This window comes from Triturus cristatus, chromosome 6, assembly GCF_964204655.1.
Source record: "Triturus cristatus chromosome 6, aTriCri1.1, whole genome shotgun sequence".
NCBI classification, from domain to species: domain Eukaryota; kingdom Metazoa; phylum Chordata; class Amphibia; order Caudata; family Salamandridae; genus Triturus; species Triturus cristatus.
In genome coordinates this window covers 172,741,891-172,765,145 of record NC_140589.1, presented here as the reverse complement: position 1 = coordinate 172,765,145, position 23,255 = coordinate 172,741,891, and positions in this window count along the sequence as shown.

The following is a 23,255-nucleotide window of genomic DNA, read 5'->3' as shown; positions in this document are numbered from 1 at the left end:
CCTATGAGAACTCAAGAAGAAGATGTCTCTGTTATTTTTTTTTTTAATTTGAGCCTCACTTAGGAATTTGAAGAAAGACATTAGTTTCTGCCCTTCTGTGGCATGTTAGCAAAAATTGATGCATTCAAATTTGTACGCAGATTGATGAATACAAAGTTCTGCACTAAATATAGAGAATTGAAACATAACCCCAAGGACGCCTCACCCTCTTTTGCATATAGTGTCACCATATATCTATGAGACAAAGACTCCAGAGGGCAGTGACGACCAGGAGATAAAAAATACAAGTAGAGTACCTACCAAATATTGCTTAGAAGCAACTGTTACGTATTAGTTAAGAATAGCCCTGAGGAAGTCAGGGTTATAGTTGACCCCACTAAACACATGTTAGGTAGAATTAGCTGAGTGCAGTGCTTGGGTGATTTGTTTCAAGTTAGTAGATTGTTGCACACAAGACTGTGGCTGGGACAGTATTTTTATTCAAGTGCACCCAGCCATTGAGATTGTCTGTGGAAATTCTTTCCAAATTGGGGCACATTGCAGAGACTATCCTGCTACTGGCCACTGGTCTGCCAGGTCACAATGACTGTGACCCTGCCCTAAGTAGAGCAGAGTTGTGGTTGGCACCATTAGTGTCATCAGCTCTCCCCCATACCCTCTCCCAGAGGTTTCAGTCCTTTCAGTGGAGAGCATTGGCTTCCTATAGAAAGCTTGTCACCTCTTCTCACAAACCCTCCTCCTGGACTAGGGGTGGCCATCGTAGGTACGGGAGGGCTGGTCAGTGGGCGATGTTCAGCATAACCACTGGCTATGTAAATGAGGTGCTGTTACATTCATTGTATGTACATTTAATTCATGAGGATACCCTGGAAATCTGGTTTGGACCGTCCCATACAGGTTCTACTAAGAACACCAGATTTGAACCCCCCACTCACCCCCGAGTCCCACTCAACTCACTGTATGCATTCTGAAACTCACCTGAGTGGGTACTGTGTTCAGCAATTTTAGTATCCTCTCTGCATGTAGCATCATTTTTCGGTCTCGTGAACAAAGAGGCTAAATTGTCTGTTGTCAGAGACCCATTTTCTACAATGCAGTATTGTACTGATTGGCAATATTTATTTAGCGCTTAGTACCCCTATTTAGAGCATAGAAATGCTTGCCCACAAGGGTAACACGCTCCACTGTGTAGGGTGTGTGGTTAAAGTGTTTTTTTCTTTTGATCCTATGTAATAAGTGTTTCTTTGTCATGCACGATGACTATGGCTTGTGGTTATCGTGTTCTAGGATGCAGCACTTATTGATGTGAGGGGTGAAGAAGTGTGAGAGAGAGACACAGTATGTTTTTCAGCAAGCAGAGCCCTTTATGATATTTTTTATGATCAGAGTCCACTGGCTACTAAACTGAGTTGTCCATTCTGAGATCTTTTTGTTTAAGGTTTATGGTCCTGAGCAGGCATAAGATGATGGGAGAAATAGTGGAGATATCTGCTGGAATAGACTGTGTTAATATCATCCAATATCTGGTTGCCATTTTGAGATGCCAAGAAGCGGTTATAGTATGTAGCTTGTCAGGACCAGCACTGGTGGATCAAATGAAAGTTCTCTATTGGTCAATCGCATGTGCCTGTTCAGTTTGGGTGGTTTATTGCTGTGGACTGGTTCACTAATGGGTGATGGACAGGACCCCTAGCAGGTTTGTCTTATGACAGTGTACGAGTGCCAAGCAGGATAAGGGACTTATTAAGCATCCTGTATGAATTACAATCAACTACTGAGAGCTAAGTGTTATGGTATGAGTATGTGGGACCATAGAGTGGGCTATGATTCAGCCACTTTCTCATGATTGGATGGTTTTCTTGTCTGTCTTTATGTCTATCTCAGTTCGAAGCTTTCTCCATGGTTTTGTTGTTGTCCAGCTCGTGGAGCATAGATTCTTAAAATAGTTTAGCCTGGATGGATTCTCTTCTTCCACTACTGACATTAGGGAACTATTTTGCATTTGTGTTTTAGCACTCCATGGGAGCGCGTGGCTTCCCTGGATCTCTCCTTGTCTGCACCTAAACCATCTTGCTTGTATGTTGACCCTCTCCCCCATCCTACTCACTTAGTGCGTCATTGTCTTCTTTGGGTCTGATGGACATCTGTGATTTAAATAATCCTCTTCTAATTTAACATGCTACCAATGTACCCTGTCTTGTATTATTCCAATATTATTATTCTAAATAGGTTTCTGTCAATTGCCACAAACATGCCTGTATTAAACTGCTTGTATCGTGTTTATCTGTGTGTACCCAAAACCCCAGACTTACACAGGGAGGCAGCTAGGTGTAGAGCATTTGATTACAGATCCTGAGGCCCACTGTCAAACTCCACTCCTATGAATTGAAAGCCTTTTAAATTCGGGAGGCATTACCTTGTTAGTGTCTTGACAGCGCGCCCGTCTCCCATTAACACGCGCCTTTATCAAATTCATCGAATTCGCCCTGGACAGTAAGATGCGGAATTAAGAGCGCTTGCTAAAGTATTTACGTTTAAAGACCTGCTGGTTGTAGAATAATTATTTTCCTTTGTCACAGCGACAACATAACTATTACTGAAGTACCAGTTGCTTTAACACTTGCGAACTCGCCAATGAAACAAACAGAATACATGCAATACTAAATTCAGTTTCTCCTTCTGTGTTTTTTAACGACAACAACAACAATAGATAGATTGCTATAATTAATATCAGCCACTGGCTATTGCTCGTGTCACCTCCCAGTCCATCGTTATTTTGCACACAGTGCCTCCTCGGTTTAGACGCAGCTATATGAAAATCAGCCTTGACCCAATGGGAACATTCCAACCCGAACCGTTAAGCCACCCCTCATCAGCCAGGCTAGCTTGAAACCAGTGGCGCAGTGACCACGGGACTCACGTCTGGGCGTACCCGGCGCACTTAGAGCGACAAACGCAAAAGGAACGAATTTTGGACGGAATGCTGAACAATGCAAACATTCATCCCCAGTCACAAAGATCTGGGTTTAATTCGTCGTTTTTTTGCTCACTACGCCACCCCAGTTTGGACCCAGCCATATGCAAACCAGTCTTGACCCTGTTCCTCATGGGAACAGTCCTCCCTGAACTGCCAGGTCCTCCCTGAACACAAGCAACCTAGGACCGGTATTATCAGCCAGGAATACTTATGTTCCAGTGGCACTGTGAGCATGGGACCCACGTCTTTGTACACTTCGGTGTATACCCTATTTTTTAAGCATCTGTACACTTTATTGAAGATTATTTCTTACACAGAACATAGGTTTGAACAGTGATCCGTAGGGTTGGAAAGGGTACTCTGGAAGTAACATCATGGCATTTCTGTTTATGTTTTCCAGCAAATGTTAAGACTTTCCAGGTTTTAAGTTTCATTGCATGAAAGTGTGCACTAAAATGAAATGAGAAAGTACAGTGCGCGTGTTTCATTTCCGTACTGTTTACATGAAGGAACATTGCTGCCAAGTTTTCTAATTGCTAATGTGTGACATTCCTAGGGTTTCATTTGGCATCTGAGTGACATTCTACGGTCAAATGTGTGACACTTCGAGTGACCCTGACCCGCAAGTAAATCAAAGCAGTAACCAGTATTTGGGTGCCGCTCTGTGAGTTTCCTGTTACTTCACCCTGACATATCACACAACCATGAGCATACATGGAAACAACCTAGACTTATTGAAGATGCTATTGATTTTTTATCAGTATCAGATCCACGAGTAATGACAATAATTCCGTTGAGAATAATTAGAATTGAAAATTTTTCAATTCTCAAAATATTAGACTGCAAATTGAACAATAGTAAGTCTGGCAGGGGCAGCGGCCTTTGGAGTGTCTCAATAATTCCTGTTCTCTCCTTCACACCCCTTTCATCTGCAGTCTCTTGTTCAAGGCACCTTACACCCCTGCTCTTCTGACGTCACTGTGAAATCCTCCATCTTAAGGAACCTTAGAAGCGGTGGGCACATTGTTCAGTAGAAGATATTGCGGATCCCCCAAACATTTAATATTGGGAGCGTTGACTGGACAGAGGGGACACAGTTTAGCAGTGAGCCGGGGCGGGTGGGTTAGGAATGACTGAAAGGGTTGCGCAAGACGCTATAATAATGCTCAGTGTCTTCTTCATTCAGACACACTGAAGCACAGTATGCAGTGACGGCTCCCGCAATGAGGCAGAGAAGCATCACATCACTGCTTTGCAGCAGTGAAACAAAGGAAACATAAAATGATAATAACTCAAGCTTTGCAGGGCGGGCTGGGCTGCCGACAGGTGTAGGGGGAGTGGTGAGCACACTTTGTAAGTGTGCATGAATGTTTGGCCGGCCCTCTTGGGCCAGCCAAACATTCATGCACACTTTGCATGTTTTCCATGCCCAGGCTCCCATTCCCTGGTGGTCTCTGTCCTCCCAGCAGCCCCACTATCCCTCCCCCGCTAGCTGTCCCTCTTTGACAGTAGCCTCAGCAAAGTGTCCTCGGTAGGACCATGATAGGTCTCATTGTTGACACTCTGGAGAGGCTGGGCAGTCTCCAGGCTCTCAGTGGCTCTCACCGCCTGCCTTGGTACACAGAGCACCAAGCTCTAAATCTGCCACCTCTCACACACATAGCTGCACCCTTGTTCTCCAAAGAACTGCTCCCTTTCACTCCCTCACTACTTGTTAGCGGTTAGAAGTCTAAGGCAGCGTATCTATTAACCACTGTTTCTTCTGTCTTACGGAAACCACTTCACCCGCAAGACTTCTTTCTCATTCCCTTTAGTGTTTCTGTGCATTTCCTCTCTCCTTGTCCCTCTTTTCTGTTTCTCTTGCCCCCTGCTGGCAGTGCTTTGAGATCCTCTTAAGTCATATAAATATTTATGCAAATTAGCAACGTAATAATTTAGGACCACCAACAAACCACAGTCCCTCTGGATTTACATTGTAAGCTATTACTTTAAAACAGTACAAGGCTACTTTCACTCAGTTTCACTCTTGGAATTACAAGGTCTCTGTCTCTCTCCCACTTTTGGCCTCTCTTTCCAAGTCATTCTCTCTCTCTCTCGGTCTCTCATTCTCTAATCAATCTTTGAGCCGGTCTCTTGCCCACCCAAAGTGTAGTGTGAACATCAGCAAGATGAAATACTACTATTCATTCTTACGAGAAATTGAGCAGGAATATGTAATTTCCACCGAACAGTCCTCCATCTTCCATTCCTGCCTCTTGGCGTCTTCCACATCTATCAATCACATAGTACAACAACCCCTGTATTCTACATTACTCAGTAGTTCCTCCTCTGCCCCGCATCTTACACTTATAGTCTTGTCCCTTATCCATCTCGCCTCACAATTCCCACCCTATTTTCTCTTCATGCCTCACCCATAGACAACCAGTGTTCAATCTGTGCCTGCGGTTGCCAGTGGTGGGCACCATCACCAAGTTTTTGTGACAAGGACAGTTTTTACATCACCAGACTTTGGCTTAGGGTAGGGGACACTAAGGAAGAAAATGAAGACCGAGCGAAAGATAGGAAAACAGTACAAAATGAGAAAGCAGGAATAAACAAGAACCCGCAAGAGCGATTTTAAATGAACAGGATCTGTAGGGTGGCGGATGGATGAGGCACAAGTCAGAATCATATAAACAAAACAAAAGAGTGGAAGGGAACCCATATAGGACCAACTGCAAAGCTTCAGAGAGTGTAGAGCCCCTTCCAAGCACTACCTAATTGAAATAAAGGAGAACAGGTTCAAAGACCATATATTAAAGGTCGCAAACGAACCTTGTACTTTGGATCCCTTTCCCCCCCAAAAAAACATTTAAAATGTGACCTTGCAGCCATGATGCAACATGAGTAGTTATAAGTTGTGAAAAACGTTGTTGTCGTGAGTTTGTGTAAAAGACAATCATTAACATTACTTTGCTGACTTTACCCAGACCTTAGAGTCCTCCAAAATTGCCAAATTACTTTTTAATGTACAGCCTCAGAGCCTGTCACCTTTAGACGTAATCATTCTAGGTATCTTTAACCCTGGTATTTGGCAACACATAGCTAGCTGCTAATAAAAACTTTTGGCCCCTGTGCTAAGTATATTTTGTTTAATATTTTTGATCTTCCCTCATCCATCTCACCTCAACCTTCCCCTCTCCATCCTTTTCCTTTTCACACTTGTGCCATCCTCGATCTTATTTCCAAAAATTAACCCTTTTCCTGTCAATACTTTCATCTTACTTCATTCTGTACCCCATCACCTGGGGCTGTATTTCCGAATTGCCCAGGGGGCGCATCGAGTATTTGCGCACGCTTTGAGCATCCCCAGGGCACTTTAGTATTACAGAAGGGGCCACAGACTCTTGTGCGTCCCCTTCTGTAATACCAATAGCGCTGGCGCACATAAAACACCAGTGCTATAATCAGAGGACATTCCACCCATGCAAATGAGGGAATCCCTTTGCCTATGCCCCCGCGCCGTATTATAGACGCGTGTGCAGAGGCAAAGAAGCTCTCAGGAGACGTACGGTCAGTGCACTCCCTGATACCAGCCCTCTGAAAGGGGCAAAGGGGGTCCGTTGAACCCCCCCGCCCCCAGGCATTTCCTTGCAGGCGGGTGCAGTCACTCACAGAGCAGATTCAAAGCAGCCACTCTGTTTTTCACATGAATGGCAGCGCATTCATTCGAATACAGCGCATTTTCCCTTGATTGCGCCCGGCGCACCTTTAAAAGGTGTGCCCTGTGCAATCAAGGAAAATGGGCTGTATGTATAATACAGCTCCTGGTCTTCTAAAAGTGCTGCCCTGCCACCTTATATTTCTTCTCCACAAAAAAACCAGGACACAAGAATCTTGCAGTTCTGGGTAATTTCCACAGCCCACTCTGCGGTGACATCTGACAAACACTGCAACCCTAATATACTTGGTAAAACCACATACCTTCGACAAGCTCTGCAAACCAGCTAACCCACTTCACATTCTGCAAATCTCATCAACCTAAAACACACTGTAACCCTCATTGTGCATGCAACATATTGCAAGTGTCCTCAGCAAACCAGGTGCAATAAACAAAAGCAGTAAAATTAATTTGTAATGGCAGAAACAAAGACATATTGGAAAGCCCTGGTGTGGCAATGAGTGCAAGAAAGAAAACGTTTAACTATAATAGAGTGCAATGCTTTAAATGATAAGCTTTTGTGTTGATCTCAGGCTGTGAGGTACGTGAGCCTGAATCTGCGATCCGCAGAAGGAGGAGGGGGCAATCTTTAGGTGCTCTGGGCTTCCTTGAGCTCTGGCTTAAGAACTGCAAGCCACTCTGGACTGCAACTAAGTAAACTGCAACCTTGAGGTGCTCACCTTCGGATGTTTGTTTGTATGTGTGTTCTGCGGAGGCAGCAGTGTTTGGTTAGAGCCTTCTTTCCCTGCATCTGCAGATACAGGAGACACGTAGAAAAGCCAGCAAAATAACTTCGGACCAGGCAGGACTGCATCTCTCTACCAGTAAGCCTAACCAATGGCAGCTGATGGGGGGTGGGCGGCGGCTAAAGCCCTCTTAGCCCAATGGTCGTTGCACACCTGATATAATATACATTGGATGAGCACTCTTCACTCTCTTCTGCTGGCTGTTCTTGACCACCGGGGGTTGGGGCTGCAACCTCCAAACCAGTGCATTACATGGGCTGGTATTGTCCGGTACTGAGTACCAGCACTTTTTTGAGAGGGAGAGTGCCTGCACTTCTCAAGAGTGATGTACTGGCACTTCTCAGAAACAAGCAGGTACTCTGGTACAGGGTACCTGCACTTCTATTTTTCCATTTCAAGCCCTGCTCCAAAACCTTTCTGCGAACACATTTCCTCCCGCTGCCGCTATCTGCTTCTCGCCTACTCTGATGGATACTAACTGCCCCGTTGTTTCCTCTGGGTCACGCGAGCTGTGTAGCGATACTTTTCTGGGGGGAGCTCATCAGACTCCAGTACCATGTGTGACTCCCCGAGATGCCGGGCTTGGACTCGACAACCTGTTTTGCCGCGTGGCAGCGGAATCAATATAATTATTAGCTAAGACTGAGCCAACTCCCGGTCACCATAGAAACAAGTAAGTTCTCCCAGCCCTATCCTGTAGGATAAGTATTAAGATCTGAATTGCTAGGCAGGCAGAGTGCCACGACAGTGCACAGCAAGTGCCATGCACTGGCTGTTTTTATTACAGCATTGAGCTCCACAGTGTGGCGAAGAGCTCTCTATGCTTGACTAATGCATTTTAGTGCCATGATGCGGACACCAGTTCTGATGCGTTAGTCTAACCCCTCATGCGTAGTTCTGGTGTTTTATTTTTACAAAGTGCCCGGCAGGTACACTGCTACTGTGGCACTTGCTGCACACTATGCGTGTGGGTGCATCCTACTTCATTTCTTTATTTACTGTTCCAAAATAGCCAGTGGACATCTTGGAAAGCAAGATAAATAATAAAGTATAAGTAAAGAATAGACTGGCAGCCGGCACCAGATCTATTGGCTTTGTCAAATCTTGCTTTGTTATATTTTGGGGGGGAAAAACATTCTGAGATGACCTCGATTGTGTGCACATACATTGGTGGCCACTTTTAAATGTGTGTTTTTAAACTATAAAAAAGATTTTCAGATGGACAGTGGCCATCTGAGTGGAAAAAAACATTGACAGAGCCACCGTGCATTGTATCTATGCAGTGCTTAGAAATGGCAGAATTTGAGTATGAAGCACTAAAATAACTCAAGGGGGGTCTATTCCCAAAGGTAAATTCTGCCATATTTTCATCACCGAACTTCCGTTTTTTACGCCTGTCGGGAACTCTGAAATGGACTCCTGGAAAGCACCTGATATATGTATTTACTACGCGGATTTCTCCACCACAAGCTCGGAGAAATCTACAATAGTAAATTTCAATCAAGAGGTACGGGGTGGGTTCCCCAAGGCGTGGCTTGCCTTGCAAGTTTAGGAACTCCTGCAAACACTTCCAAACTCCTCTACCTCCCCTTTCCGCTCTAGAAATAGTCAGAGATTTACTTTAGCTAAGAACTGGAATAAATCTAAATACTGGTCCTGGATGGAGAGGGGAACGGATCCCCTCCAGGCTTGGGGTGCGTGCAGGGGAGCGGTATATTTATTACTTCTATATAGGGCCTTAAATCTACACAGAGTCTTTTACCTCCTGACCTTTGCACAGGGCCAGCTCTAGGGCGGTGTTTTTAAAAGTGTTCCTGGCCTCCAGCAATTTTCAGGCATCAATAAAAGTGTCAAAATAACTCCGGTGATTAAAGTTCTTCCTGGAGAGAGACCGGAGGTGTGTCTAGTGGTGGTTTTACTCATCTTAAGGTAGCACAGAGGGTTAATATGCCTGCTGCAAAGAACGTGTACAATGCAGTTCTCAAAGTGCATATCATGTAAATTGGTCAGTGGGTTACTGCTTGTGTCAGAGAGATCCTTTTGTTACTTGCAGTTCATAAGTTACAATTCTAACATAGAACAGTGAGCTATTAACTGTCAGCAAAGAGCTGCACGCAAACTGCAAGGTATAGATTACAGCTATATGTTTTTTGTCCAGTCTTTCAGTATCCTAACCTTGCAAAAAGGGTTCATTTGAGTGAAAATCGATTCTTATCATTAAAGAAAACCCCTAACAATGGTGTTACGTTTCGAATTCTGAATGTGTGCCTTTACAGACTCTTAAACTATACTGCCTACCAGTATGGTAAAAATCTGTGTGTCTGGGTGGACAGCTGTCTGTCCTTTGAAACCCAAACAAAAGCGGTCCCAGCGGCCTGTTTTGGTCTTCTGCGTGGAATCAAGCCCCTGTTAGGGCTCTTTGAATCACAAACCCGCCAGATCATTATCCATGCAATCAGTGTCGGACTGGCCGTAGCGGGCACCGGGCAAATCCCCCGGTGCGCCGCACAGGTGGGGGCCGGTTTTGGGTCCCTGGGGGCCGTTTTTGTTACATGGCCGTTTTTGCAGCATTTACAGGGCCGTTTTTGCAGCATTTACAGGGCCGTTTTTGCAGCATTTACAGGGCCGTTTTTGCAGCATAGCTGCAAAATCAGCCCTGTGACAAAATCGGCCGAAAACCGGCCCTGGCAAAGAGCTTGGTGGCACCCCCAAGCCCCGGGGAGGGGCAGTCGAGCACTTTGCCAGGGCCGGTTTTGGTTCCCAGTCCGACCCTGCATGCAATGATTCTATCTAGACTGGATTATTGCAACTCGCTCTATTTAGGCGCGAATTAAGCCAGAATCCAGCACCTACAGAGGGCACAAAAGGCAGCAGCACGATCCCTTCTTGCTCTTCCAAAATTGTGCGTGGTATCAAAACATCTACCTAAATTACATTGGCTGCCAATGGCAAAGAGAATACATTTCAAGACCCTATGCTTTGCTCATAAAATTCTCACCAGGCAAGCCCCTTCTACCCTCTCTGGCCTACTTGCGCCATTTTTACCACGACGCATGTTGCAATCAGCGGATCTGCGCTCAGCATGCATCCCCCGAGTCAATCGAGCACGAGCCGGGGGCCGCTCTTTCAAAGCGCTGGCATCTACACTATGGAACTCATTACCTGTGTCCATCAGAATTATATACAACCATCTGGCTTATAGAAAGGCCATAAAAACTTGGCTCTTCCCAAACTAATATTACAGTCTCTATGCTCAACATCCAGCAACACCTGTTTCCTGGATCTTTTAGCGCTGGGACGCCCCGTCGCTGGGGCAGCCATGCGCTGTATAAATCCTCTAACACTACATAACATGGATGACATGTGACTCCTACACCTTGTAGTCCCCGGTCTCAGGTAACATATCCTATATACTGATTTACGCATGTATGATTGTCTCCGTGCAATGTGTGTGTGATGTAAAGTTCTCTAACACCGTACACTGGTATGAGTGGCCCTATAACACCAAATGAATCTGAGAGAGCATTGTTATGGAGACTTGAGGTGCACTGTTAAATGGTGGTAGTGAGGGAATCAGTGGCATTGGGCGGCGGGGGTGCTGGGGGGGACTTTAGGGGGCACCAGCAAACATTGCCGCACAGGGCGACACCAGTGCTAAAGCCGGCCCTTCTTTGCACCTTATACCTGCTGCATAGACCATCAGCACTGGCTTCTCTTACTCCAGACCTTCCTCGCCCCTCTCATTCCACACCACACACATTGCATATGAGTAAAGCTCTTCAGCCCCAGGGGCTTGTATCACAATTTCTCATTTCTCTGTCAACATGTTGATAGTCTTTTTAGCATAAATCACGGTACATTAGGTAAATGTTTGCTTAACTGAAGGGCATAAGCACATTCGTTGTTTGAGGCGCTTCAACTCCAGACAGAAAACCGTGCAATTCTGGGAAAATCTTGTAATCTCGTTGTGTATTGTTGAAACGTGTATAATGGAAAAATGCTCGAATGTACAGTAAACTCTCACATTGAAAAGCTTCGACCGGACCGGTTTTACCAGTGGCAGCCGGCATAGGTTAGAGCGGTGAGGCGGGGGGGGCGGGGGGCGGGTATGTCGACATATGACGGGAGAAGTCAAATTAAATAAAAAAACAAAACCACTTACCTTGTGCCCGCCCACAGGTAAGTGGTTTTATTGATGGATTTTTTACCTCTCCCGCGGTATGTCGACTTACCTGACCCCCACCACACCTCACCGCTCTTTGCTGTGCCGGCCGCTAGTGTATTTTACGTACAGCAACTTGTGTTTGAGAGGGTTCTGCTGTCATGCACGTGCTCCCTGGGTCAGATACCCGTGATGCACGGCTCGTGGGCTCCGGATGCCTGTGTATTATTGTGCAGCAGGTGGACTGGGTATGGAGGGTGTTTCTACTTCGTACCCTGGTCCAGTAGCTGCACAGTAAAATACAGCCAGTATTTGGGTGCATTGGGCTCCTAATACCAGTGGGGCTGGTGCCGCTGCACCTGTTGTACTGTGACTGAGTATGCCCCTGACATGGGTCCGTGCACTTAGCCTAGTGCCAATATCGGCAACAGTTATCACAACACACATAAGTACATAAATAAAAACACACGACACTGAATGTAAGTGGAGAAATATTGCTGCAGGTTTATTAGCATAATAAATATGCAAACACGGTGGGTTATCTTACGGGCGATCCCAGGGCAGGCCAACCCCAAGCCGCCTGCCCGTCTGATAAGCCTAGAGTCACCATGGCAACGCCAATTGGTGTATACCAAATGTTGGGAGGGTCCCCCCCTCCCATCCGTGGACCTCCAGTCCACATGCTTCACACGCCCCCCCGTGATGGGTGGGCGGAGCATACATGGCAGCCCCCGGTTGCTCAGACCCACAACCGCCTGTCGGTTAGCGGGGCGCCGTAGGTCTTCCAGTGGACACGCTAAAGATCCCTGGGTATCCTGGCTTAGCACCACACGGTGCTGCTGCATGCTATACCCCTTGGTATGTGCAGACCCTGGATCGCCCTGTAACTCCTCCTGCAACACAAAGTGAAAATTGTTAGAAAAACCTGCCCCCCCCTTTGTCCCTCCGGATGCCGGGTAAGCGGATGGGCGGGCAAGGCGAACGAGCGGACAAGAGGGCGAGGAGGGGGCGGGGACAGCATATGTACCCCCCTTTGCTCCTCCCCGCCGGAAGCAGCTACCTGTCTGGGGTCTCCCCTGGTCAAACCCAGGGACACGACCTCCCACCCCTGTGCCTTCCTGTGGCACTAAGGCGGCCGCCCTCAAAGGGGCGGGCCGCTGCGCAACCCCCCCCCGGGCAGCCTTACATAGTGCCAATATCGGCAACAGTTATCACAACACACATAAGTACATAAATAAAAACACACGACACTGAATGTAAGTGGAGAAATATTGCTGCAGGTTTATTAGCATAATAAATATGCAAACACGGTGGGTTATCTTACGGGCGATCCCAGGGCAGGCCAACCCCAAGCCGCCTGCCCGTCTGATAAGCCTAGAGTCACCATGGCAACGCCAATTGGTGTATACCAAATGTTGGGAGGGTCCCCCCCTCCCATCCGTGGACCTCCAGTCCACATGCTTCACACGCCCCCCCGTGATGGGTGGGCGGAGCATACATGGCAGCCCCCGGTTGCTCAGACCCACAACCGCCTGTCGGTTAGCGGGGCGCCGTAGGTCTTCCAGTGGACACGCTAAAGATCCCTGGGTATCCTGGCTTAGCACCACACGGTGCTGCTGCATGCTATACCCCTTGGTATGTGCAGACCCTGGATCGCCCTGTAACTCCTCCACAGCCTTGGGAGTGGCCACCGTCACTACCAGGGCCCCCCACCAAGGTAGACCTATTTCCTTACAACCTGCTGCAGCCAAAGCTTCCCCTAGGTCCAGTAGGAAAAGAACCGTGCCTAAACTAGAGAGGTGCACCCCATCTCCCTCCCGGCACCCTGTGGACTTGGCGTGTATAAGACCATGCCTGATGAAGCCCAAAACCTCTTTGCTCTGCGCAACTGCGCATGGCTCCAGGTAGACCTTGTTACCTACAGCAACTGATACCGGGCTTCTCCCAGGTCCAGCCAAGACAATCTACGCCCAGCTGGACCGGCGGGCGGCCTGCCCCTCAGGACAGGTGCCCTCATCCTTTCTAACTCCCCCGTGGAATTTGACTGAAACGACCGTAAACCTAAAACTAGGCGTTGGTCCAATGTAGCCTTTGGATGGCTGAAGAACAATCCCTTTGACAAGACACTCCTGCCTGACAGTGCCAATGCGGGAGGGGTAAGAGTTGACAAGCCCGCCTTACCTCCTCCTTCACACAGTTGGAGTATGTCCATCGCCTTCCATCAGTCACCACCAAATGAGAAGCCTTGCCCTCCCAAACTTTTGCTAGTATACCAGGGAGAGACAGGACTGAGTGACCACAGAGGAGGACCAACGTGTAGAATTCTTCACTATCTTGGATACTGGGTACGCCAATTGTTCTCCTGCTAATTGGTAGCCCAAAAGCATTACCCCGGGGTTTCCCTCAATCATGTGGACCATATCGCCCCCGAGGAAGGCCACTTCCACAACCTGCATAGCTGCCAGCCAGTGCTGGAGGGCGGGAGAAATTGCCCTGAACCGATACTCGCATCAAGGTACCCGTTTCGTCAAACTCAAGGGCGGGCTACTAAGTGAGCAACCAGGCTCCGCCCTAGTATCCAGAGGTCAAACCCAAGCCCCTCCAGGTTCTGCTGCTTCACCTGCCTGTTAACAGGACACCCAGGGCAGACCACCGGTCTAAACCCATGCTTGGCCATGCCTGAGCTAAAACACCTTGAACAGCATGACAACAGGCTAACCACCAGCATTGCGTTCTGAATGTTTCTGGCACTGCCAAGAAACATGCGCATAACTAAAGCAACTGGCACCATGCCATAAAAGTATCCATTCAGCCTCCTATGAGTGCAAAATGTGCTCTTGTGGCGATCCGTATTAGTGTTCCCTCCAAACCAGCCGCCCTAACCAGGCAACTCGCACCCTCTTGGCACTGGCACACTCCCGCCCCAGCTGCCCTAGAGTGCCTGGTCGTGTGTGGCCACAACCTACGTTTTATCACTGACGTTATATCGGGGTAAGATGACACTCAACTAACTCTACTGCTGAGTGCCCGTTGCACCATCGCACGTATGTCTTTTGCCTACTCAGTGGCTGGATGTAAAGTTAGATGACATTGGCAGCCCAGCCCGGGCGAACCTAGCAGCTTACAGTTTCTGGTGCTATAGACAGTACCTGTAGCATGATGAACCGAGTGCAATTCCCTTGCTCCTGTTGAGCACGGAACCCACAACAACTTCTCACCATGGTTCAATACCTTAATGCTGCTCATCGTTTCCTAGCAGAATGTTGACAAATCTATGTTCTGCAATGGCACTACATTGCAGCCTGGACCATTCTGCCAGCTTCCGAAAGACCTTTGTCCTGCTGCCTGGCCTAAGCAATCTTGCCCTGTTCTAGAAGCGCCCGCTTCAGCCCTAGAGCTAACAATTCACCAGTAACCCCAAACTGGCCCTGATGCGAAACAAACCATGCCAAGGCACACAGGTGTGTGTAATAACTAATAGCAGGTCTAACAGCGTCAACAGGCATCCTCAGCTAACAATAAGCATGAAGGAGTAAGGGTTTCCAGTGGGAATGAGATGACAGTAAATACAGCGGGAGGAGCGGCCAATGACCTGCCCAAAGACTCTTCGAAATCCTCCTACCGAATGATGTGGGAGCCCGCCACCAACCTCTGTCCAAGCCTGCCAACCCCACAAGTATTTGGACCCCTATTGCACCAAGGATTGGAGGGGCGGGGGAGGGGCAGTCCGGTCTGAGGAAGTGTGTGATGGAGGACCAGCGTCCTAGAGTACCTATAGTTGGGTTCCACGAGTACCTGATGTGTTAATACTAATAGCGTGGTAGCAACTCAATCAGCACAGGGCAGATGCCCAACTGTCTTACAACCGTGTGAGACACACAGGGAGATAACGGAAGGCTAACCCCAGTCCGACACAGAACAAACCCACCATGTGACTGTGCTCAAAGAAAACTCCATCCCACATCAAACTGAACCAGTGCTGTGCCTGAAAATTACAACCGATATTAGAACCGATGCTACCTCCCTGCTTGCGGAAGCATAACAGAGGGGCCTAAGAACCAAATCACCAGCCCTTCGCTACACGCCAGGTATTACCCCTAGCAGCACTTCTCAAGCAGTAACCATTCTGTATTATACAGCGGCGCGCCGACCCCCCACAGCCATCGCCCAGAGGGGTTAGGGAACAACGCTTGCCACTGCATGATTATGTTACCCCAAGTGCGTGATGGCATGTGCTGACATAATATCTGTGTGCTCCAGGCCCTCTGCTACGCCCTGGAGGATGTGGCTGTGAGGGACAATAATGCAGCTGGGTCGAGTAAAACCGCACCAAGCAAAGGCAAACTATGTGGCACAATACAGCCATCTTGTAATGGTATACTTCATTCTTTTCACATTTTATTAAAACTTGGTACACTTTCTGGGTACAGGTTGCACTTCATTAGTACCAGCATAATACCTAAATACCGCAATAAGCTGAAGAAAGGTGACCAGTGCAGCTTTGCAGGGCTTTCCACTGCTTGGCAGCACGCAAACAAGGTGGGTGGATGAAAGAATCTATTTCAAGTGTGCGGGGACATCTTTCTCTGAGAAGACTACGGAAAAAAAACTCTGATAACCGAAACAAGGAAATAAGCTGAATCGTTTTGTGCCATAACTGGCGAACCACTGAGGTAGCACTAAATACCACTGCCAGTGAGATACCGTTTGTGTACCGTGGCAGTATAACGGGGGACTATCCTGAAAATTTCAAAACAACCCATAACTTCTAGATGCCCCGCATACTGCACGCTCCCTCCGGGCTCAACCCAGCTCCTCCGCTTAGCGGCCGAGGGGCCCCTAAATTTGTGTCGAAAACACACTAAATAACAGATTGTTCCTGGTGCCCAACTCAATTGTACTCATTTAACGACCTCAAGTGGCTGACACGCTGAGCCATTGGTTAGCCTGGTACTAAATATCAGATGCCACTAGTTACCCAGCTCAAAGGTACTCATCTTATCGAGCTCATGTGGATGAAAGGCCGAGCAGAAGGTGACTGGGCACTTAATAGCAGATGGTTCTAGCGACCCAACTCAATGGAACGCAGTTAATCAACCTCATCTGGAAGAAAGGCTGAGCAATCGAAACAGTGACCCAGAGTTCAGACACCGGTCCCTGTAGGGGGGGGGGGATTAGCTCACTGCGCCACCGGACCCGGTCCTATTACCACCCAAAAGACCACTTTCTAGAAGAAACCGATAATACTTCATACCGTGCTGCGTTGCAAATCCTATAAGAATAATGGAATTATTAACTGCTGGAACATTAATTTTCCCTCTGTCACTCAAGCATGTTACAACTGGATTAGTAAAAACTTCCGCCTATGAGTTTGACTCTTGCGCATGTGCAGGGGGCTTCCCCACCCTTGCTGAAGCCTGTCTCGAGACTAGGGAATCTATTAAAACATTTCCTTGAAATGCAAATCATAACTGCGTGAAAATGCCGTTTTTTGACAACAAATTGCCCTTTTGTGCCTTCTGCCACGAACTTCCTTGTGCAAGAGTGACAGCCTTATCAAAACCAGCGAGAAGATAAGAGATCTGCCTAGGATGTCGGTAAGTGTAAACTCGACCTAAGGCTCGGTCCCTGGTCTCCTGCGCCAAAGTCAGCAGCCTGATCCTCGGCGGACGTGCAACCCGACGCTCCACCCCCCAACTACCGAGCAATGCCCCACCCTCCGGGAGACAAGGCAACCAAGGGACGCCGAGGGAGCACGGCCGCGCAATCCACAGCCATGCTGACCTGTCCTGGCCCGGCAACCCAGTTTAACGATTACTTTAAAATGACTCCGCAGTGGAGGGAGCGGGAAGCGTTGCGATAAGAACGCGTACTCGGCCCGAAGGATAGGAGCGCTGGCGTGCGCACCGAGTAACTACATATTCAGTCACAGCGATAGTGAATGTTATGCCCCAGGAGTACAGGATGCGGACGCGACTCCGAGGCTCGATCCCTGGTTTCCTACCCAAGCCAGCAGCTTGTGCCTCGGACCACTGCGCAAACCGGCGCTCCAACCCCCCACTGCCATGCATGGCACCTCCACCCCGCGATGCCTGGCAACCACGAGAAGCCGAAGTAGGCGCCGCCCCGCAATGCACCGTGAGGTCTGGGGGCGCAGGGAGAAGTGAGTGGTGCTACCTGCAGAAGGGGTCCTCAGAGATTGGGCCCGTGTACTTTTATTTATTTTATACACTAAGAGCTAGTGTAAAGTAAATTGAAACCTATGTCTGCCCAAAAGTGACCGTCTGTCCCCTGAACAGAGCCGTTCCATGCTAGGTGAACCCAGTTTAAACTGAAGCTGTTCTCGTACTGTTGAAGGCGCGGTATGTACGTTTGTAATCACGCAACACATACAGCACCACCTCGTAGCACGCGTGCTTGTGTAATTTATGACTTGTCCAGGGTGTAAGTCTGACTTCCACCTGTAAACACTCTTTTTACATCGCCCTACAGTACACGGCGCTGCTCACAGGCCACTCCCTGGATCAGCTGCTGGACAGGTTGCGGCCACATTCCAACACACGGAGTGAAAACACACAAACACGGAATTGACAGGAGGCCCCTTTTCCGTTTCTTTGGCATTTTCTTCGATTCGTATCTCTGGGGTTTACATCTCTGCCTTCAAATTATCTCATGCTCGCTGCCAGCCTGCCATCTTTCTTTTGGTGGGTTTTGTAACGCACTCCGCGCCCCCATGCCCCCTTGAGATTTGAACTCTTTCCTGTCTCCCCTTCTGTTCGACCCGGTAGTGTATTCACAGACCGGCAGTGCTGGTTGTTTTGCTTTGCGAGGTGCCCAGCAGGATTCCTGCCAGGCCAGCTTGCCTGGAATTTGCAGCTTTTGCCCCTGATGCCCTTACGCCACATCCTTTTCTAATCGCGGGCCCGACCAAGCAGCTTTCTTGCGCACTGCAGAAAGCCTGCTAGAAGGGTCCCTTCTTTTGGTGCGGTGCAGTAGAAAGGGAGGGAGCCGCGGCCCTCGCAGCCCCCCCAGCACACAACCTCCGGCCCATGCTGGCCGGAACCCTGCTACCGGCTCTGCAGTATTGATCAGAAACGAAAGGGGAGCAGCGGGGCGCCCCCTCCCCCGCAACACGCATCATCAGGCCACCGCGGGCAGGGGCCCTGAAACCAGCACTCCATAGTGCCGATAGGCGTAGGGAAGAGCGTCCCGACCATGCTCCCTCCCCCACCCAAAGAGTTGCTGGGAACCCTCATGGTAGTCGTTGCCCACCCCTATCCACAACATGACCCACCTGGCCGGGGGCTTGGTACGGGCCGCCATAGGAAAAGCAGCAGAGTGAGGCACCTCGCGACGCTCACTGCCACCCTCCACCCACGCACTCAACATCTGGCCCCCACGGGCCGAGGCCCCCGAGCCAGCTCGACAACAAGGGGAGGGGCCTTAACCCCAGAGGAGGGGGAGGGTTGCTGAACCAAGAAACTCCGGCCCGATGCGAGCTACCTCTCGCCCCCAGATTGCCGACCGCTGCCCTGACCAGGGGAGAGGTGCCGCTCCCTCTGCACCCCAGGAGCTGCCCCCCCCCCCAAGGGAGCCCGCAGCCAAGGCAATGGCCGGGCTTTGCCGCCTTACATAGGGGTAAGGGGGGGCGGTCAAATCAGTCACCGGAGGACAGCTCCTGGCGTGGTACTGCAAGGTATAAATTGCAAGTAACAAAGGATGCCTCTTTTGCAAAAAAGTAAGCAGCTAACCTATTTACATCATACGCACTCTGAAATCTGTTTGGCACTCGTTCTGTGCAGCAGGCATATTAACCCTCTGCACGAACATCACCGAAGTCGAAACCACAACTATACAGAGACGCAGCATCCGGTGCTTCAACTAGCATGATAAGCTTCCAAACCCGACGCCCCCAAGAAGCCAGCACAGGTGCGATGGCCCCGGTCTCATCGCCCTAAATCCGGCCCAGCCGGGGCCTCCCACAAGCAATCCAAGAGCTCTACGCTCCACCAAGGCTCTCGGAGGAGTCCGAAGGACCCAGGCTCACCGTCAGAAAATTACTAAACACCGACAGTGTTTCCGACCCGGCAAATGGCGCGACGCTGAACCATGGGTCAGCCTGTGTACGGCCAACCCACTCCACCATGTTTGTGGCAAACACATGGCAGCTCGAGGCCTCCTACGCCCCTGAACTAGCTGCCTCGGCCTCAGGGACGCCGTGAAAGAAATCGGACATTTGGAGCCAGAAGCAACCTCACAGTTGTCGGGTACTGAGACCTGATCCGGGCTTTCCCAGTAACGCTACAACCCCGGTGTTGCATAATTATATAGCGCGACTCGACCCGAAGGTATTGCAACGCTATACACGAGCACCTTATATACATTCACATTCGGCAGGAGATTAAGTGATTTGCCCAGATCACAGGCTGTGGACGCGACCACGAGGCTCGAACCCAAGGTCTGCAGTCTAGCCCCCGGACCACATCCCGTCCCCAGGGACCTCAGGCCCAATGAGAGCCCCTCCCAGGGCAAATAACCAAGGCTAAGGGAAGCCGCCGACTGGGACACGTCTAACCGCTGGCTTTCAACGTACACATTTTTATATCGCCCACCTCAAGCAGACTCACCGCGACAGGCGGACGTTCTGGGCCGCTGACGATCGTACCAGGCGAGCGATCGATCGAAGTGTGACTCTATCTCTCCAAGAGAACACGACCGACGCGGAACCAGCAGCGCGAGACAAATACATTTGTAGGGGGTGCTACACAAGTCGCGAACAGACTCACCGATGTGGACGCGCCCCCGAGGCACCAACAGTGGCTCCCGCATCCACTAGTGCAGCCCGATGCCACAGCGCAGCGCCGGAGTACGTCATCCAGGCGCTTGGCGCGATACAATTCACAGAAACCTCGCTGTCCCCAACGCAGACGGCGGCGAGGGGCTCGGGCGACCGGAAGGCGAACGAGCGGACAAGAGGGCGAGGAGGGGGCGGGGACAGCATATGTACCCCCCTTTGCTCCTCCCCGCCGGAAGCAGCTACCTGTCTGGGGTCTCCCCTGGTCAAACCCAGGGACACGACCTCCCACCCCTGTGCCTTCCTGTGGCACTAAGGCGGCCGCCCTCAAAGGGGCGGGCCGCTGCGCAACCCCCCCCCCCGGCAGCCTTACAATGGCATTGTTCTGCGTGGCCCCAGGCCTTGCAACCACGGTCTTTTGCCGCGAGGCCCAGGAGAGGGGGACGCTCTTCTAGTGCTGTGAGGTCCGGCGCTGCTATGACCCAGAGCTGCAAGGTCCAGGGGAGGGGTCGTTCCTCTCGGCCTCGCAGCCATGACCCGGCGCTGAAGTTCCGCGGCGAGGGGCCATTCTCCACTGTGCCTCGCCGCTTTGGGCTCGCGTGACGGAAGCCTCCTTCCCTGCACCTCGCCGATATGACTAGCACTACGAGGCCCTAAGGAGGGTGGTCCTATCCCCTGGGCCACCCAGCTTTGGCCTAGCGCTGCAGGGCCCAGGGAGGAGGTCGCCCCCCCCCCCCCCTCCCCCTGGGCCTCACAGCTCTGGCGCTGTGACTGTGAGACCCAAAACTAACTTTGCAAGGAGCAAGGACCCAGGGAGGCGGCTTCCCCTCCTGGGCTTCACAGCCATTGTCTAGCACTGGGTGGCTAAAGGGAGGGGCTCCATTACCTCGATTCTCACAGCCAGGGGCTAGAGCTTTGAAGCCAGTGGGCAAGTGCTTTGAAGCCTAGGGGACGAGAGCCCCCTTTCCTGCTTCTCATAGCTGTGACCCAGCGCTGTCAGGCCTAAAGGAGGCAGCAAGGCCCGGGGCAAAGGGATTCCCCCACCCGCAGACCTTATAGGGTCTAGTGCTGTGAGGCCCAGGGAGGAACCAGGGCAGGCGCTATAAAGCCCTGGCAGGGGGGAACCTATTTCTCTCTTCCTCTGCTGTGCCTTGCAGGTGTGACCCCAAACTCTGAGGACCAAGGGGGGAGTACTCTCCCCTCTGGGTCTGGCAGCCATGGTCCAGTGCCGTGACGCCCAGAAGAGCGGAGGGACCCTTTTTCTCACTCTCTCCCTTTGCTGGGCTTCACTTTGCTGGGTCATAGCTGGAGAGGGCAATGTCCTACCTGGGCATCGCAGCTATGACCCGGCTGAAAGAGAGAGAGAGAGGAAGAGATGTGTGCAGGTCCCATGGTGGTGAGATAAGCACACACTAGGAAGCGTGGGACCCGCCCTGGTTGAAATCCTCTCTCACAATGAAACTGACTATAAGAATAATAAATATTATAATAAATATTGTTTGGTATCACACTTAGTTAAAAAAATGTAATAAGTAACAAATATTACTATTACCCAGTTTAATGTATGGTACACAATGTGCTTTGCTTTGACTTGAACTTGTGACTTGCAAATGCCCGCAGCAGTTGCTTAATTCGTTGCACCACTTGCTGGTGCTGAACCCTGCATACATTATAGGACTCTGTAAGTCCTGTTGAGTCTTTCGGCTCAGCCGTCATCCCCAGGAACGTTTGAGCTGAGCTGAACCTGCCGTTCTCATGCCACAGATGGGTGGAGCACGCAGGCCCCTCCGGGCTGCAAACAATTGGCTTCTAGTTGCTGACAGCCTCAGGTGTAGCTGATGAATCTAGTACTTAAGCACCCTGTTAACTTCTTGGAATTCTTGCGGCTGCCACCTATTAGCATGGGTGGGAAGGGGTATGCGGGGGTGGAATAGAATTCTTTTTTTTTTTTTTAAATGACTTCGCTTTCTCCTGGATCGCCGCTTCGCCTCATCCTCTTGTGTTCCTGCTTGAAGCAGGTAGCACAAACAGGGTACCCCAGCTAATTACACACTGCAATGCAGTGTTGTGATTGGTCTGAGTGCAGTGGTTCGGTGCTCGGACAGGCAGTGGGAGCCTGTGCATGTTCCTCACCAGGCTGTGCTTTACAGCGTGGTGAGGAACATGCCAAGCCAAGACGGGCAGCCAAGCAGTCATGTCCACTTAAGTGCCCACCACTCCTCCCCTTCCTGGCTGTGACGCAGCCAAGCCCCGCCCCGTAAACTGGAGAAAAAAATGATAACAACATAGTGTTATCATTTTCTTTTTCTTTTATCCACTGCTCAAAATGCAGTGGGGTGACGCTGCTCGGCCTTAGCGGAAGAGCCGCCGCTGCTGGTGAAATTGTGCTTGCTACTGATCTTTAGATTTTTGGATAATTTTAACTTTTTTCTAGATCATTCATGGTTTTATGGCCTTGGCAGCAAAGGAGTGGCGGCTCCTCTGCTAAGGTGGAGGAACGTCGCCCCACTGCTTTCAAGCAGTGTACATAAAGGAAACATAAAATGATAATAACTCCAAGTTATTATCACTCTATGTTTCTGGGATGCTTTGTGGGCCGGAGGGGCTGCTCAGCTCTCAGAGTAGGGTAGAGGAGGAGTGGCTTGCACACTCCAAGTGTGCAATGACCGTTTGGCCGGCCGTCTGGGGCTGGCCAAACGGTCATGCGCACTTCGCATGTTCTCCATGCAGGCTGCATTACAGCCTGCGTGAAGAACATGTCCAGGCCCCCAGTCCCCATCTGAGCGCCGAACTATGACGCTCAGACCAATCACAACAATGCATTGCAGCTTTGTCATTGGTCAGGGGAGCCTGGGTGCTTCCTGGTTCCTGACGCG